The 16,824-nt window shown below is 46.2% G+C and overlaps 1 long non-coding RNA gene across 2 annotated transcripts; it reads left to right on the plus strand.

Moving 5' to 3' along the window:
- Positions 1–12,268: 12,268 nt before the first annotated feature.
- LOC127913723 (uncharacterized) lies at positions 12,269–14,104 on the plus strand. 2 transcript variants are annotated; one of them, XR_008086549.1, is made up of 3 exons: positions 12,269–12,368; positions 12,826–13,020; positions 13,807–14,104. It is a non-coding gene; the product is annotated as an uncharacterized LOC127913723 (long non-coding RNA). The 2 variants fall into 2 exon arrangements; XR_008086550.1 differs by lacking the exon at positions 13,807–14,104 and adding an exon at positions 13,679–13,787.
- Positions 14,105–16,824: the final 2,720 nt, after the last annotated feature.

A 16,824-nucleotide genomic window follows, 5' to 3' on the forward strand; every position in this document is an offset into this window, starting at 1 on the left:
CCCCCTCTCTCCCTCTCTCTCTCCCTCTCCCTTTCTCCCTCCCCCTCTCTTCCACTCTCTTTCTCTCAATTCAATTCAAGGGCTTCATTGGCATGGAAAACATATGTTTACATTGCCAAAGCAAGTGAAATGGGAATAGGTAATGAACACTTCGTGAAATAAACAATAACAGATTTACAGGAAGCATTACACTTACAAAAGTTCCAAAATAATAAAGACATTTCAAATGTCATATTATGTCTTTATACAGTGTTGTAATGTGCAAATAGCTAAAGCACAAAAGGGAATATAAACTAAAACAGAAATATATGTTGTATTTACAATGGTGTTTGTTCTTCACTGGTTGCCCTTTTTTGAGGCACCAGGTTGCAAATCTTGCTGCTGTGATGGTAAACGGTGGTATTCACTCGGTAGATATGGGAGTTAATCACAATTTGATTTGTTTTGGAATTCTTTGTGGATCTGTGTAATCTGAGGGAAATATTTGTCTTTAATATGGTCATACATTGGGCAGGAGGTTAGGAAGTGCAGCTCAGTTTCCACCTCATTTTGTGGGCAGTGAGCACATAGCCTGTCTTCTCTTGAGAGCCATGTCTGCCTACGGCAGCCTTTCTCAATAGCAAGGCTATGCTCACTGAGTCTGTACACTGTCAAAGCTATCCTTAAATTTGGGTCAGTCATAGTGGTCAGGTACTGTGTACTCTCTGTTTAGGGCCAAATAGCATTCTAGTTTGCTCATTTTTTTTGTTCATTCTTTCCAATGTGTCAAGTAATTATCTTTTTGTTGTCTTATGATTTGGTTGGGTCTAATTCTGTTGCTGTCCTGTGGCTCTGTGGGGTGTGTTTGTGAACAGAGCCCCAGGACCAGCTTGCTTAGGGGGCTCTTCTCCAGGTTCATCTCTCTATAGGTGATGGCTTTGTTATGGAAGGTTTGGGAATCGTTTTCTTTTAGGTGGTTGTAGAATTTAACGTCTCAATATGGTGTTAGTCCAATTTTGTGAATTCTTGGTTGGTGAGCGGAACCCAGACCTCACAACCATAAAAGGTAATGGGCTCTATAACTGATTCAAGCATTTTTAGAGAGAGAGAGAGAGAGAGAGAGAGAGCACAGGGCCAGATACTCAGCAACACAACATTCAACATTCAACACTTTATGGAACAGAAAGTGTTCACTGGTTGCCCTTATTCATGCTGGAATATCCAAGGCCTGAGGTCATCTGCCTTTAGCCTAAAGAGCAGGAACCTGAACTTCACCACATGGTAATAGTGGAGATGGACCTACTACTAGGTTACAGAACGCTGCCCCATCCACCAAACTACCAGGTGTGAAACAGGGAAGGAACTCAGGGGGTACCCTCATTTAGTGTAGAGCAGACCTAACTCACTCTATTAAATTAATCAGACAGGAACATTTTACGTTTGGCTGGAAAATCAAAAGGAAATGATCTCAACAGACAAAATGCCCACCTGCGTGCTACCTAGAGTGCATTCATAAAGTATTCAGACCCTTTTTCCACATTTTGTTCCTTTTCAGTCGAAAATGTATTAAATTACACATCTACACACAATGCCCCATAATGACAAAGCAAAAACAGGTTTTGAGAAATGTTGCTAATAGAAATACCTTGTGTACATAAATATTCAGACCCTTTGCTATGGGACTCGGAATTGAGCTCAGGTGCATCCTGTTTATATTGATCTTCCTTGAGATGTTTCTACAACTTGATTGGAGTCCACCTGTGGTAAATTCAATTGGACTTGATTTGGAAAGGCACACACCTGTCTATATTAGGCCCCACGGTTGAAAGTGCATGTCAGAGCAAAAACCAAGCCATGAGGTGGAAGGAATGGTCTGTAGAGCGCCTAGACAGGATTGTGGCACTGATCGGTCGAAAGGTACCAAAAACTTTCTGTAACATTGAAGGTCCCGAAGGCCACAGTGGCCTCCATCATTGTTAAATGAAAGACGTTTGGAACCACCAAGACTCTTCCTACAGCTGGTTGCCCGGCCAAACTGAGCAATCGGGGGAGAAGGAATAACCCGATGGTCACTCTGACAGATCTCCAGAGTTACTCTGTGGAGATGGGAGAACCTTCCAGAAGGACAACCATCTCTGCAGCACTCCACCAATCAGGCCTTTAAACAGAAGCCACTCCTCAGTAAAAGGCACAGCCCGCTTGGGATTTGCCAAAAGGCACCTTAAGGACTCTCAAACCGTGAGAAACAAGATTATCTGGTCTGATGAATTGATTGAATTGATTGAACTCTTTGCCCTAAATGCCAAGTGCATGGTGGTAGCATGGTGGTGGTAGCATCATGCTGTGGGGATGTTTTTCAGCGGCAGGGACTGGGAGACTAGTCAGGATCGAGGCAAAAATGAACGGAGCGAAAGTACAGAGAGATGCTGTTCCAGAGCGCTCAGGATTTCAGACTGGGGCAAAGGTTTACTTTCTATTAGGACAACAACCCTAAGCTTCGGGACAAGTCTCTGAATGTCCTTGAATGGCCCAGTCAGAGCCCGGACTTGAGAAACTCCACAAATACAGGTGTGCCAAGCTTGTAGCATCATATCCAAGAAGACTCATGGCTGTTATTGATGCCAAAGGTGCTTCAACAAAGTACAGAGTAAAGGTCTGAATACTGATGTAAATGTGATATTTCAGTTTTGTATTTTTAATTGATTTGCAAAGATGTATAAAAACCTGGTTTTGCTGTCATTATGGGGTATTGTGTGTAGATTGATGTGGGGGGGGAAACAATTTAATACATTTTAAATTAAGGCTGTAACATTAGAAATTGTGAAAAAAGTGGTCCGAATACTTTCCGAATGTATATCCCCCCACTAGAATCCCCATACTTTAACGAAGACAGCTTCTCCATCCTAGAGGAAGAGATTTACAGGCCAAGGGACATAGTCTGTGTTGACCTAAATGCCATAACTGGACAAGACCTGACACCCTCAGCACACAGGGGGACAAACACCTACCTGAAGGTGACAGCATTCCATCCCCCATATGTCAACTTAGACACAACTTATTTGAAAATATATATTTATCCTTATTGTAAGGTGGAAAGGCACACAATAACATAACTACAACTATGAAAACATACCAACAAAAATGGTTTAAACTCCTGTAGCTCTGTCGCACGTTGGTTGTGTACATAGTCAATGGTAGGCTTTGAGGGGACTCCTACAGTAGATACACTTATAGCTCATCTCTTGGCAGTAGTACTGTAGACTACTTTATCACTGACCTCAACCCAGAATCTCTCAGAGCGTTCACAGTCAGTCCACTAACACCCCTATCAGACCACAGCAAAATCACAGTCGACTTAAACAGAGCAATACTCAACCATGAGGCATCAAAGCCAAAGGAACTGAATAATATTAAGAAATACTGTAGATGGAAGGAAAGTAATGTGGAAACCTACCAAAAATGAATTAGGCAACAACACATTCAACCCCTTTTAGACAACTTCCTGGACAAAACGTTTCACTGTAATAGTGAAGGTGAAAACTTGGCAGTAGAAAACCTAAACAGTATATTTGACCTCTCAGTTTCCCTATCAATTGAACACAATTAAAGCAGAAAACGTAAGAAAATGAACCACAGTGACAAATTATTTGAGAGATTGCAAAAACCTAAGAGAGAAATTAAGAAACCAAGAAACCTATCCAGCCAAAAACATAGAGACCCAGAAAACCTGAGCGTATGCCTTCCCTATGGGGAATCACTAAATACAATACAGAAATACCCTACAGAAAAAGTAATTGAAGAATCCATAAACTCTAACCATTTCTGGGAAAAATTGGAAAACACTAAACAAACAACAACATGAAGAGTTATCTAATGGATAACCCACTTGTCTTTTTGGCTCTATAACAAACAGCAAACAGATATAGATCAATACAAATATTAGAATCAACTATTAACAAGAATTGATGCTTTCTGCCAATATCAGATATGTCTATGTCCTGGGAAATGTTCTTGTTAATTACAACCTCATCCTCATGCTAATGAGCTGGTAGCTCAACCGTCCCGTGGATGTGACACCAATCCCAAAGACGTTTTAAGAACGGTAATATCTTATGTTTCACAGAGTCGTGGCTGAACGACGACACGGACAATATAGAGCTTGTAGGATTTTTACTTATTTTCCACCATAATTTGCAAATCATTAAATTCATTTTTTTTCTCATTTTGTCTGTCATAGTTGAAGTGTACCTATGATGAAAATTACAGGCCCCTCTCATATTTTTAAGTGGGAAAACTTGCACAATTGGTGGCTGACTAAATACTTTTTGCCTCACTATACTGTTAGCACTGAGGCAGAGTGCCCTAGGAGGAAGTCTACTGTTAGCACTGAGGCAGAGTGCCCTAGGAGGAAGTCTACTGTTAGCACTGAGGCGGTGTGCCCTAGGAGGAAGTCTACTGTTAGCACTGAGGCAGAGTGCCCTAGGAGGAAGTCTACTGTCATGGTCCTTCATGGTCCTTCTGTAGCTCAGTTGGTAGAGCATGGCGCTTGTAACGCCAGGGTAGTGGGTTCGATTCCCGGGACCACCCATAAGTAGAATGTATGCACACATGACTGTAAGTCGCTTTGGATAAAAGCGTCTGCTAAATGGCATATACATATACATACTGTTAACACTGAGGCGGTGTGCCCTAGGAGGAAGTCTACTGTTAGCATTGAGGCGGTGTGCCCTAGGAGGAAGTCTACTGTTAGCACTGAGGCAGAGTGCCCTAGGACGAAGTCTACTGTTATCACTGAGGCGGTGTGCCCTAGGAGGAAGTGCACTGTTAGCACTGAGGCGGTGTGCCCTAGGAGGAAGTCTACTGTTAGCACTGAGGCAGAGTGCCCTAGGAGGAAGTCTACTGTTAGCACTGAGGCGGTGTGCCCTAGGAGGAAGTCTACTGTTAGCACTGAGGCGGTGTGCCCTAGGAGGAAGTCTACTGTTATCACTGAGGCGGTGTGCCCTAGGAGGAAGTCTACTGTTAGCACTGAGGAGGTGTGCCCTAGGAGGAAGTCTACTGTTAGCACTGAGGCGGTGTGCTCTAGTAGGAAGTCTACTGTTAGCACTGAGGCGGTGTGCTCTAGTAGGAAGTCTACTGTTAGCACTGAGGCGGTGTGCTCTAGTAGGAAGTCTACTGTTAGCACTGAGGCGGTGTGCTCTAGTAGGAAGTCTACTGTTAGCACTGAGGCGGTGTGCTCTAGTAGGAAGTCTACTGTTAGCACTGAGGCGGTGTGCTCTAGGAGGAAGTCTACTGTTAGCAATGAGGCAGAGTGCCCTAGGAGGAAGTCTACTGTTAGCACTGAGGCGGTGTGCTCTAGTAGGAAGTCTACTGTTAGCACTGAGGCGGTGTGCTCTAGTAGGAAGTCTACTGTTAGCACTGAGGCGGTGTGCTCTAGTAGGAAGTCTACTGTTAGCACTGAGGCGGTGTGCTCTAGTAGGAAGTCTACTGTTAGCACTGAGGCGGTGTGCTCTAGTAGGAAGTCTACTGTTAGCACTGAGGCGGTGTGCTCTAGTAGGAAGTCTACTGTTAGCACTGAGGCGGTGTGCTCTAGTAGGAAGTCTACTGTTAGCACTGAGGCGGTGTGCTCTAGTAGGAAGTCTACTGTTAGCAATGAGGCAGAGTGCCCTAGGAGGAAGTCTACTGTTAGCACTGAGGCGGTGTGCCCTAGGAGGAAGTCTACTGTTAGCACTGAGGCGGTGTGCCCTAGGAGGAAGTCTACTGTTAGCACTGAGGCGGTGTGCCCTAGGAGGAAGTCTACTGTTAGCACTGAGGCGGTGTGGCCTAGGAGGAAGTCTACTGTTAGCACTGAGGCGGTGTGCTCTAGTAGGAAGTCTACTGTTAGCACTGAGGCGGTGTGCTCTAGTAGGAAGTCTACTGTTAGCACTGAGGCGGTGTGCTCTAGTAGGAAGTCTACTGTTAGCACTGAGGCGGTGTGCCCTAGGAGGAAGTCTACTGTTAGCACTGAGGCGGTGTGCCCTAGGAGGAAGTCTACTGTTAGCACTGAGGCAGAGTGCCCTAGGAGGAAGTCTACTGTTAGCACTGAAGCAGAGTGCCCTAGGAGGAAGTCTACTGTTAGCACTGAGCCGGTGTGCCCTAGGAGGAAGTCTACTGTTAGCACTGAGGCAGAGTGCCCTAGGAGGAAGTCTACTGTTAGCACTGAGGCAGAGTGCCCTAGGAGGAAGTCTACTGTTAGCACTGAGCCGGTGTGCCCTAGGAGGAAGTCTACTGTTAGCACTGAGGCAGAGTGCCCTAGGAGGAAGTCTACTGTTAGCATTGAGGCGGTGTGCCCTAGGAGGAAGTCTACTGTTAGCACTGAGGCAGAGTGCCCTAGGAGGAAGTCTACTGTTATCACTGAGGCGGTGTGCCCTAGGAGGAAGTCTACTGTTAGCACTGAGGCGGTGTGCCCTAGGAGGAAGTCTACTGTTAGCACTGAGGCGGTGTGCCCTAGGAGGAAGTCTACTGTTAGCACTGAGGCGGTGTGCCCTAGTAGGAAGTCTACTGTTAGCACTGAGGCAGAGTGCCCTAGGAGGAAGTCTACTGTTAGCACTGAAGCAGAGTGCCCTAGGAGGAAGTCTACTGTTAGCACTGAGCCGATGTGCCCTAGGAGGAAGTCTACTGTTAGCACTGAGGCAGAGTGCCCTAGGAGGAAGTCTACTGTTAGCACTGAGGCAGAGTGCCCTAGGAGGAAGTCTACTGTTAGCACTGAGCCGGTGTGCCCTAGGAGGAAGTCTACTGTTAGCACTGAGGCAGAGTGCCCTAGGAGGAAGTCTACTGTTAGCACTGAGGCGGTGTGCCCTAGGAGGAAGTCTACTGTTAGCACTGAGGCAGAGTGCCCTAGGAGGAAGTCTACTGTTATCACTGAGGCGGTGTGCCCTAGGAGGAAGTCTACTGTTAGCACTGAGGCGGTGTGCCCTAGGAGGAAGTCTACTGTTAGCACTGAGGCGGTGTGCCCTAGGAGGAAGTGTACTGTTAGCACTGAGGCGGTGTGCCCTAGGAGGAAGTCTACTGTTAGCACTGAGGCAGAGTGCCCTAGGAGGAAGTCTACTGTTAGCACTGAGGCGGTGTGCCCTAGTAGGAAGTCTACTGTTAGCACTGAAGCAGAGTGCCCTAGGAGGAAGTCTACTGTTAGCACTGAGCCGGTGTGCCCTAGGAGGAAGTCTACTGTTAGCACTGAGGCACAGTGCCCTAGGAGGAAGTCTACTGTTAGCACTGAGCCGGTGTGCCCTAGGAGGAAGTCTACTGTGTGCAGCTCACCCTGCATAAACATCAATAACATGAGCACATCTACTTCTGCTGAGCTTCCCAGTAAAAGCAATGAAAACAGTATGCATCCCAGAAGAAAAGTGCTCAAAATAGCCCACGTTAACATATGTAGCTTAAGAAGCAAGGTTAATTAAATCAATAGGTTGCTAGTAACAGATGATATTCATGTTCTGACTGATCTATGAAAACTAACCCTTAGATAGCACCTTTGATACAGTGGTAGAAATACAAGGTAATAACATATACAGAAAAAACATACCAAAGTAGGAGGTGTTGCTGTTTATATTCAGAACTACATTCATGTAAATATTAGAGGAGCTCATGTCAAATACTGTTGAAGTAATATGGCTATAGGTTCATCTGCCTTACTTAATGCCCATTCTGGTGGGAAGCTGCTATAGACCACAAAGTGCTAAAAGTCAGTATCTGGATAACATGTGTGAAATGCTTGATAATGTATGTGATATCAACAGAGAGATATATTTTCTGGGTGATTTAAATACTGACTGGCTTTCATCAAGCTACCCACCCGAGAAAAAGCTACAAACTGTCAACCTACCAGGTTAGTTTCAAAGAGCACAGGAATAAAATCAATAACATGTATTGATCACATTTTTACTAATGCTGCAGATATTTCAGTGCCATCATTCACTGAATCACATGGCTCATTCATCAAAAAACTAACTGATATTGCCAGCTACTTTAATTATTTTTACATTGCTATATTTTCAATTTAAGCCTACTAGAAAGTGAGTTCCCCCAGGCTTGGACTGTAGTAAAAGTCATTCCGCTACCTAAGAATAGTGAACCCCATTTACTGCCTCAAATAGCCGACCGATCAGCCTGTTACCAACCCTTAGTAAACTTTTGGAAAAAATGTGTTTGGCAAGATACAATGCTATTTTACAGTAAACAAATTGACATCAAACTGTCAGCATGCTAATAGGTAAGGACATTCAACAAGCATAGTGCTTACACAAATGACTGATGATTGGCTTTACACCCACTGCTATAATGTGGATAAAGAGTTACCTGTTTAATAGAACACAGAGGGTGTTCTTTAATGGAAGCATCTCAACCATAATCCAGGTAGAATCAGGAACTCCCCAGGGCAGCTGTCTAGGCCCCTTATTTATTTTCTAATGACATACATGGCTTTGAGTAAAGCCAGTGTGTCTATGTATGCAGATGACTCAACACTATGCATGTCAAGCTACAACAGCAACTGAAATGACTGCTACACTCAACAGAGAGCTGCAGTTATTTTCAGAATGGGTGGCAAGGGATAAGTTAGTCCTACATACTTCTAAAACTAAAAGCATTGTATTTCACCTTACTGACTCAGAAGTCAAATGTCTACTGATCTGGTGCTTCTGTCCCCAACCAAGGAGGGCCTAAAGCAGCACCTAGATCTTCTGCACAGACTGTCAGACCTGGGCCCTGATAGCAAATCTCAGTAAGACCAACAAAATGGTGTTCCAAAGAAAGATCCAGTTGCCAAGACAACAAATGCAAATTCTATCTAGACACTTTTGCTCTAGAAACAGAGCACACAATCCAGAAAAGAGCTGTTCAGTTCTCCTTCCACTTAAAAGGAAGCGATGCCCACACATTCCACCACAAACACAAACAGACCCCAAAGAGCCCAGGACAGAAACACATTTAGACCCAAAGAAATCATCAGAAAAGAAAATGTTAACTATTTCACACATTGGAAAGAATCAACCAAAAAACTGAGCGAACTAGAATGTTATTTGGCCCCAAACAGAGAGTAAACAGTGGCAGAATACCTGACCACTGTGACTGACCCAAACTTAAGAAAATCAATGACTTTGTACAAACTTAGTGAGCATAGCCTTGCTATTGAGAAAGGCTGCCGTAGGCAGACATGGCTCTCAAGAGAAGACAGGCTGTAACGGTTGTCGTTGGTGGAAGAAGGAGAGGACCAAGGTGCAGCATGGTACGTGTTCATGATCTTTTAATTACACTGAACAAAAAGAACAAACGAAACAGTCCTGTCTGGTACAGAGACAGAAAACAACTACCCACAACTCAAGAGCGAAAACAGGCTGCCTAAGTATTGTTCTCAATCAGAGACAACGATTGACAGCTGCCTCTGATTGGGAACCATACCAGGCCAAACACCTAGAAATACAAACATAGAACAAAACAGAATGCCCACCCCAGCTCACGCCCTGACCAACCTAAAATAGAGACATAAAAAAAGGAACTAAGGTCAGGATGTGACACAGGCTATATAACGACTGCCCACAAAATGAGGTGGAAACTGAGCTGCACTCCCTAAATTCCTGCCAAATGTTTGACCATATTAGAGACACATGTTTCCCACAGATCCCACAAACATTGATAAAGTCCCATATCTGTTAGGTGAAATATCGCAGTGTGAAGTCACAGCAGCAAGATGTGTGGCCTGTTACCATGAGAAAAGGTCAACCAGTGGAGAACAAACACTATTCTATTCTATCTATTCTATTAACTATTCTAAATACAACCTGTATTTTTCTGTTTATTTATTTGATATTTCATACTTCACTGTACAAACACAATAATATAACATTATATTCTTTAAAACCTTATGTGAGTAATGTTTACTAATGTGTCCTTACATTTTGTTAATTCTCTATTCCATTTGCTTTGGCAATGGAAACATGTTTCCCATGCTGACAAAACCCTTTGAATTGAGAGAGAGAGAGAGAGGGAGAGAGAGACACTGTGTGTGTGTGTAAGCAGGTGCATGTGTCTTCAAGAGTTCCTGGAACCAGGAAAAGGGAGTGACAGGGAGGATAGGAGCAGCTTCCCAGCTACCCATAATGCACTCTGTGCAGTTACGCCTACTAACTGTCAACTCTTTCATCCATGAACGTTCCACTGGAGACCTGTGTGTGTGTGTGTGTGTGTGTGTGTGTGTGTGTGTGTGTGTGTGTGTGTGTGTGTGTGTGTGTGTGTGTGTGTGTGTGTGTGTGTGTGTGTGTGTGTGTGTGTGTGTGTGTGTGTGTGTGTGTGTGTGTGTGTGTGTGTGTGTGTGTGTGTGTGTGTGTGTGTGTGTGTGTGTGTGTGTGTGTGTGTGTGTGTATGTGTATGTGTGTGTGTGTGTGTGTGTGTGTGTGGAGGGGGATACAGATACAGATTGGCTCAGAGGATACCATATACACATATAGATGTTGATCTCTCTCTCTCACCCCTCCCTTCTCTCTATGTCTCTCTCTCTCTCTCTGTTCTATCTCTCTCTGCTCTATCTCTCTGTTCTATTTCTCTGTTCTCTCTCTATCTGTTATCTCTCTATGTCCTCTCTGTTCTATTTCTCTGTTCTCTCTCTATCTGTTCTCTCTCTATGTCCTCTCTCTGTGTACTATTTCTCTGTTCTCTCTCTCTATGTTCTATCTCTCAGTTCTCTCTCTCTATCTCTGATCTCTCTGTTCTCTCTGTTCTCTCTGTTCTCTCTCAATTCAATTCAATTCAAGGGGCTTTATTGGCATGGGAAACATGTGTTAACATTGCCAAAGCAAGTGAGGTAGATAATATCTCTCTATCTCTGATCTCTCTGTTCTCTCTCTCTCTTACTCTCTGTTCTCTCTGTTCTCTCTCTATGTTTTATCTCTGTTTTCTCTCTATGTTCTATCTCATCCCTCCCTCCTCTCTCTGTGTTCTCTCTCTCTCTGTGTTCTCTCTCTCTGTGTTCTCTCTCTCTCTCTGTGTTCTCTCTCTCCCTGTGTTCTCTCTCTCCCTGTGTTCTCTCTCTCTCTCTCTGTGTTCTCTCTCTCTCTGTATTCTCTCTCTCTGTGTTCTCTCTCTCTCTGTGTTCTCTCTCTCTCTCTGTGTCCTCTCTCTCTCTGTGTTCTCTCTCTCTCTGTTCTCTCTCTCTCTCTGTGTTCTCTCTCTCTCTCTCTCTCTCTCTGTTCTCTCTCTCTCTGTTCTCTCTCTCTCTCTGTGTTCTCTCTCTCTCTCTCTCTGTGTTCTCTCTCTCTCTCTGTTCTCTCTCTCTCTGTTCTCTCTCTCTGTTCTCTCTCTCTCTGTTCTCTCTCTCTCTGTGTTCTCTCTCTCTCTCTGTGTTCTCTCTCTCTGTTCTCTCTCTCTCTGTTCTCTCTCTCTCTGTGTTCTCTCTCTATATATGTTCTCTCTCTCTCTGTGTCTCTCTCTCTCTGTTCTCTCTCTCTCTCTCTGTTCTCTCTCTCTCTCTCTCTCTCTCTGTTGTCTCTCTCTCTGTTCTCTCTCTATATATGTTCTCTCTCTCTGTTCTCTCTCTCTCTCTCTCTGTGTTCTCTCTCTCTCTGTTCTCTCTCTCTCTATCTCTGTTCTCTCTCTCTGTTCTCTCTCTCTGTTCTCTCTCTCTCTGTTCTCTCTCTCTGTTCTCTCTCTCTGTTCTCTCTCTCTGTTCTCTCTCTCTCTGTTCTCTCTCTCTGTGTTCTCTCTCTATATATGTTCTCTCTATATGATTTCTCACCTACTCTCATCACTTGATTTTGTCAGGAAATGCAGCTCTGTCTCAGGTTCTGCTGTTTTGCAGTGGTTGCACAGCTTTTCCTCTACAGGGAGCCAGGTTTTCCTGTGTCTACCCTTCTCAATGGCAAGGCTGTGCTCACTGAGCCTGTACTTTGTCAAGGTTTTTCTAAGGTTTTGATCAGTAACCATGGTCAAATAGTTAGCTACGGTGTACTGTTGATTTAGGGCGAGGTAGCACTGCATTTTGCTTTGTGTTTGTGCTTGTGTTTCCCAATAAGCAATGTAGTTTTGTTTTTACTGTGTTGTAATTAGATTTATTCTGATTGATTGGATGTTCTGGTCCTGAGGCTTCAGTGTGTTAGTAGAACAGGTTAGTGAACTCAGCCCCAGGACCAGCTGGATGAGGGGACTGAGGATTCAGTGTGTTAGTAGAACAGGTTAGTGAACTCAGGACCAGCTGGATGAGGGGACAGAGGATTCATTGTGTTAGTAGAACAGGTTAGTGAACTCAGGACCAGCTGGATGAGGGGACTGAGGATTCAGTGTGTTAGTAGAACAGGTCTGTGAACTCAGCCCCAGGACCAGCTGGATGAGGGGACTGAGGCTTCAGTGTGTTAGTAGAACAGGTTAGTGAACTCAGCCCCAGGACCAGCTGGATGAGGGGACTGAGGCTTCAGTGTGTTAGTAGAACAGGTTAGTGAACTCAGAACCAGCTGGATGAGGGGACTGAGGCTTCAGTGTGGTAGGAGAACAGGTTAGTGAACTCAGCCCCAGGACCAGCTGGATGAGGGGACTGAGGCTTCAGTGTGTTAGTAGAACAGGTTAGTGAACTCAGCCCCAGGACCAGCTGGATGAGGGGACTGAGGCTTCAGTGTGTTAGTAGAACAGGTTAGTGAACTCAGCCCCAGGACCAGCTGGATGAGGGGACTGAGGCCTCAGTGTGTTAGTAGAACAGGTTAGTGAACTCAGGACCAGCTGGATGAGGGGACTGAGGCTTCAGTGTGTTAGTAGAACAGGTTTGTGAACTCAGCCCCAGGACCAGCTGGATCAGGGGACTGAGGCTTCAGTGTGTTAGTAGAACAGGTCTGTGAACTCAGCCCCAGGACCAGCTGGATGAGGGGACTGAGGCTTCAGTGTGTTAGTAGAACAGGTTTGTGAACTCAGCCCCAGGACCAGCTGGATGAGGGGACTGAGGCTTCAGTGTGTTAGTAGAACAGGTTAGTGAACTCAGGACCAGCTGGATGAGGGGACTGAGGCTTCAGTGTGTTAGTAGAACAGGTTAGTGAACTCAGCCCCAGGACCAGCTGGATGAGGGGACTGAGGCCTCAGTGTGTTAGTAGAACAGGTTAGTGAACTCAGGACCAGCTGGATGAGGGGACTGAGGCTTCAGTGTGTTAGTAGAACAGGTCTGTGAACTCAGCCCCAGGACCAGCTGGATGAGGGGACTGAGGCTTCAGTGTGTTAGTAGAACAGGTTAGTGAACTCAGAACCAGCTGGATGAGGGGACTGAGGCTTCAGTGTGGTAGGAGAACAGGTTAGTGAACTCAGCCCCAGGACCAGCTGGATGAGGGGACTGAGGCTTCAGTGTGTTAGTAGAACAGGTTAGTGAACTCAGCCCCAGGACCAGCTGGATGAGGGGACTGAGGCTTCAGTGTGTTAGTAGAACAGGTTAGTGAACTCAGCCCCAGGACCAGCTGGATGAGGGGACTGAGGCTTCAGTGTGTTAGTAGAACAGGTTTGTGAACTCAGCCCCAGGACCAGCTGGATCAGGGGACTGAGGCTTCAGTGTGTTAGTAGAACAGGTCTGTGAACTCAGCCCCAGGACCAGCTGGATGAGGGGACTGAGGCTTCAGTGTGTTAGTAGAACAGGTTTGTGAACTCAGCCCCAGGACCAGCTGGATGAGGGGACTGAGGCCTCAGTGTGTTAGTAGAACAGGTTAGTGAACTCAGGACCAGCTGGATGAGGGGACTGAGGCTTCAGTGTGTTAGTAGAACAGGTTTGTGAACTCAGCCCCAGGACCAGCTGGATGAGGGGACTGAGGCCTCAGTGTGTTAGTAGAACAGGTTAGTGAACTCAGGACCAGCTGGATGAGGGGACTGAGGCTTCAGTGTGTTAGTAGAACAGGTTAGTGAACTCAGCCCCAGGACCAGCTGGATGAGGGGACTGAGGCTTCAGTGTGTTAGTAGAACAGGTTAGTGAACTCAGCCCCAGGACCAGCTGGATGAGAGGACTCTTTTCTTTGCTCAGCTCTTGGCATTGCAGGGCTTGGTAATGATATGAGAGGGGCTCACTGTATTTTAGATGTTTCCAAAACTGAATTGCTCTTTTTTGAGTTTTTATTATTAGTGGATATTGGCCTAATTCTGCCCTGCATGCATTGTTTGTAGTTTTCCTCTGGACATGTAGGATAATCTTACAGAACTCTGCATGCAGGGTTTCAATGGGGTTTGGCCTCTCTGCTACTCTGTTGACCAGGCTGCCTCCTCTCTCCTGCTCCTCTCGCAGGTTGTTGGTGCCGTGGTGAATAATAATGTGGCCTGGTGTGCCAAAGTCAGGCTGGGACAGGATGTGGAGTGCATCCTGTGTTTTTGGGCACCATATGTTTGGACACCTTGTGGTGGGAGAAGAGTTTATCATCTTGGATGAATTTCCATTTGAGTCAATGAGGATGGCCACCTCAGTGGGTTTTACCAGAGTAGTGGATTTATGGTCTGGGGCTGGGTACACAGGGCCTGTGTACATGGAGGGATGAGTGGGGGTGTGTCGGGGGGGAGCTTCTCTCTGTAGTAGGTGTCTCCATGTAAGCCTCCTTGTTGACTGGGGGTGTGGGTAAAGGGTTGAGGGTATGGGAGGATTGTGGGTAAACCTGGGTCAGTGGGATTGTTAGGTGAGGGGCTGCAGCTTCTCTCTAGGAATCTCTACAGTCTGTTCTCTGTGCTGTAGCTTCTCTCTGGGTGTCTCTACAGTCTGTTCTCTGTGCTGTAGCTTCTCTCTGGGAGTCTCTACAGTCTGTTCTCTGTGCTGTAGCTTCTCTCTGGGTGTCTCTACAGTCTGTTCTCTGTGCTGTAGCTTCTCTCTGGGAGTCTCTACAGTCTGTTCTCTGTGCTGGCAGGCAGGGGGAAGATGGTCCTGCTGTTGAGGTGCCTGAGGTGAAGGGAGAGGTTGGGATGCTCTCCTTGTCCTTTTTGGTTTCCTCCATCTATCCCGGGGGGGGTCGGGTGGAGTGCAGCCCCACTGCCCTGGACCATGACAGTGACATTCTGATACATGTTTACTGTCAGGAACCTGTTTTCCTGGTCCTTACCGCTGTCCTCAAACATGTGGATTTGCCTTCCCTTGCAGAGGCCTTTCTTTGTCGTACAGTTGAAATGCCTGGTACCAGCTGTATGCCAGGCAGTAGTGTTGTCTGGTACCAGCTGTACGCCAGGCAGTAGTGTTGTCTGGTACCAGCTGTACGCCAGGCAGTAGTGTTGTCTGGTACCAGCTGTACGCCAGGCAGTAGTGTTGTCTGGTACCAGCCGTACGCCAGGCAGTAGTGTTGTCTGGTACCAGCCGTACGCCAGGCAGTAGTGTTGTCTGGTACCAGCTGTACGCCAGGCAGTAGTGTTGCCTGGTACCAGCTGTACGCCAGGCAGTAGTGTTGTCTGGTACCAGCTGTACGCCAGGCAGTAGTGTTGTCTGGTACCAGCCGTACGCCAGGCAGTAGTGTTGTCTGGTACTAGCTGTACGCCAGGCAGTAGTGTTGTCTGGTACCAGCTGTACGCCAGGCAGTAGTGTTGTCTGGTACCAGCCGTACGCCAGGCAGTAGTGTTGTCTGGTACCAGCTGTACGCCAGGCAGTAGTGTTGTCTGGTACCAGCTGTACGCCAGGCAGTAGTGTTGTCTGGTACCGGCTGTATGCCAGGCAGTAGTGTTGTCTGGTACCAGCTGTACGCCAGGCAGTAGTGTTGTCTGGTACCAGCCGTACGCCAGGCAGTAGTGTTGTCTGGTACCAGCTGTACGCCAGGCAGTAGTGTTGTCTGGTACCAGCCGTACGCCAGGCAGTAGTGTTGTCTGGTACCAGCTGTACGCCAGGCAGTAGTGTTGTCTGGTACCAGCCGTACGCCAGGCAGTAGTGTTGTCTGGTACCAGCCGTACGCCAGGCAGTAGTGTTGTCTGGTACCAGCTGTACGCCAGGCAGTAGTGTTGTCTGGTACCAGCTGTACGCCAGGCAGTAGTGGGTCTGTATAAAATAACAGGTTTGTAACAGTCCTGTTTTGTGACCAGTCGGCAAACAACGTTTATGAGTTCTCCCTCACATTTCTGTGTTTTAATATTGATTCTTCCTTGCTCTGAGTTGATTTCTGCTGGATATTCAGAAAAGGGGGGAAAGTCTGTCAGTCTCTGCTGTCGCTGCCTCAGTGGCCATGTTGCTATGGTTACCAGCATTAAACAGTTGGAGCTAGAAGGTAAGCGAGCTGACAGATTTGAATTTGGCTAGCTAGCACGATTAAGATTGGTCTTTTAACTCACTCTCTGTCAATCTTTTCCTCCTGTGTTGATCTTCAGTTGTACAATTTGATTACCAATACATTTTTGCTCATTTAATCGTGTCAATCTCGCTCATAACAACCAAAAAGTTATAACAAGTCAGGAGAAGTTGACTCTCTCTCAATTAAAAAAAAATCTCTCTCTGTTCTCTCTCTCTGTTCTCTCTCTCGATGTTATTTCTCTCTATCGCTCTCTGATCTCTCTGTTCTCTCTCTGTTCTCTCTCTCTCTGTTCTCTCTCTCTGTTCTCTCTCTCTATCGCTCTCTGATCTCTCTGTTATCTCTCTCTGTTCTCTCTCTCTCTGTTCTCTCTCTCTGTTCTCTCTCTCTATCGCTCTCTGATCTCTCTGTTCTCTCTCTCTGTTCTCTCTCTCTCTGTTCTCTCTCTCTGTTCTCTCTCTCTGTCGCTCTCTGATCTCTCTGTTCTCTCTCTCTGTTCTCTCTCTCTGTTCTCTCTCTCTATCGCTCTCTGATCTCTCTGTTCTCTCTCTCAATGTTCTCTCTCACTATCGCTCTCTGATCTCTCTGTTCTCTCTCTCTCTGTTCTCTCTCT

Source organism: Oncorhynchus keta, chromosome 30, assembly GCF_023373465.1.
Source record: "Oncorhynchus keta strain PuntledgeMale-10-30-2019 chromosome 30, Oket_V2, whole genome shotgun sequence".
NCBI lineage: Eukaryota > Metazoa > Chordata > Actinopteri > Salmoniformes > Salmonidae > Oncorhynchus > Oncorhynchus keta.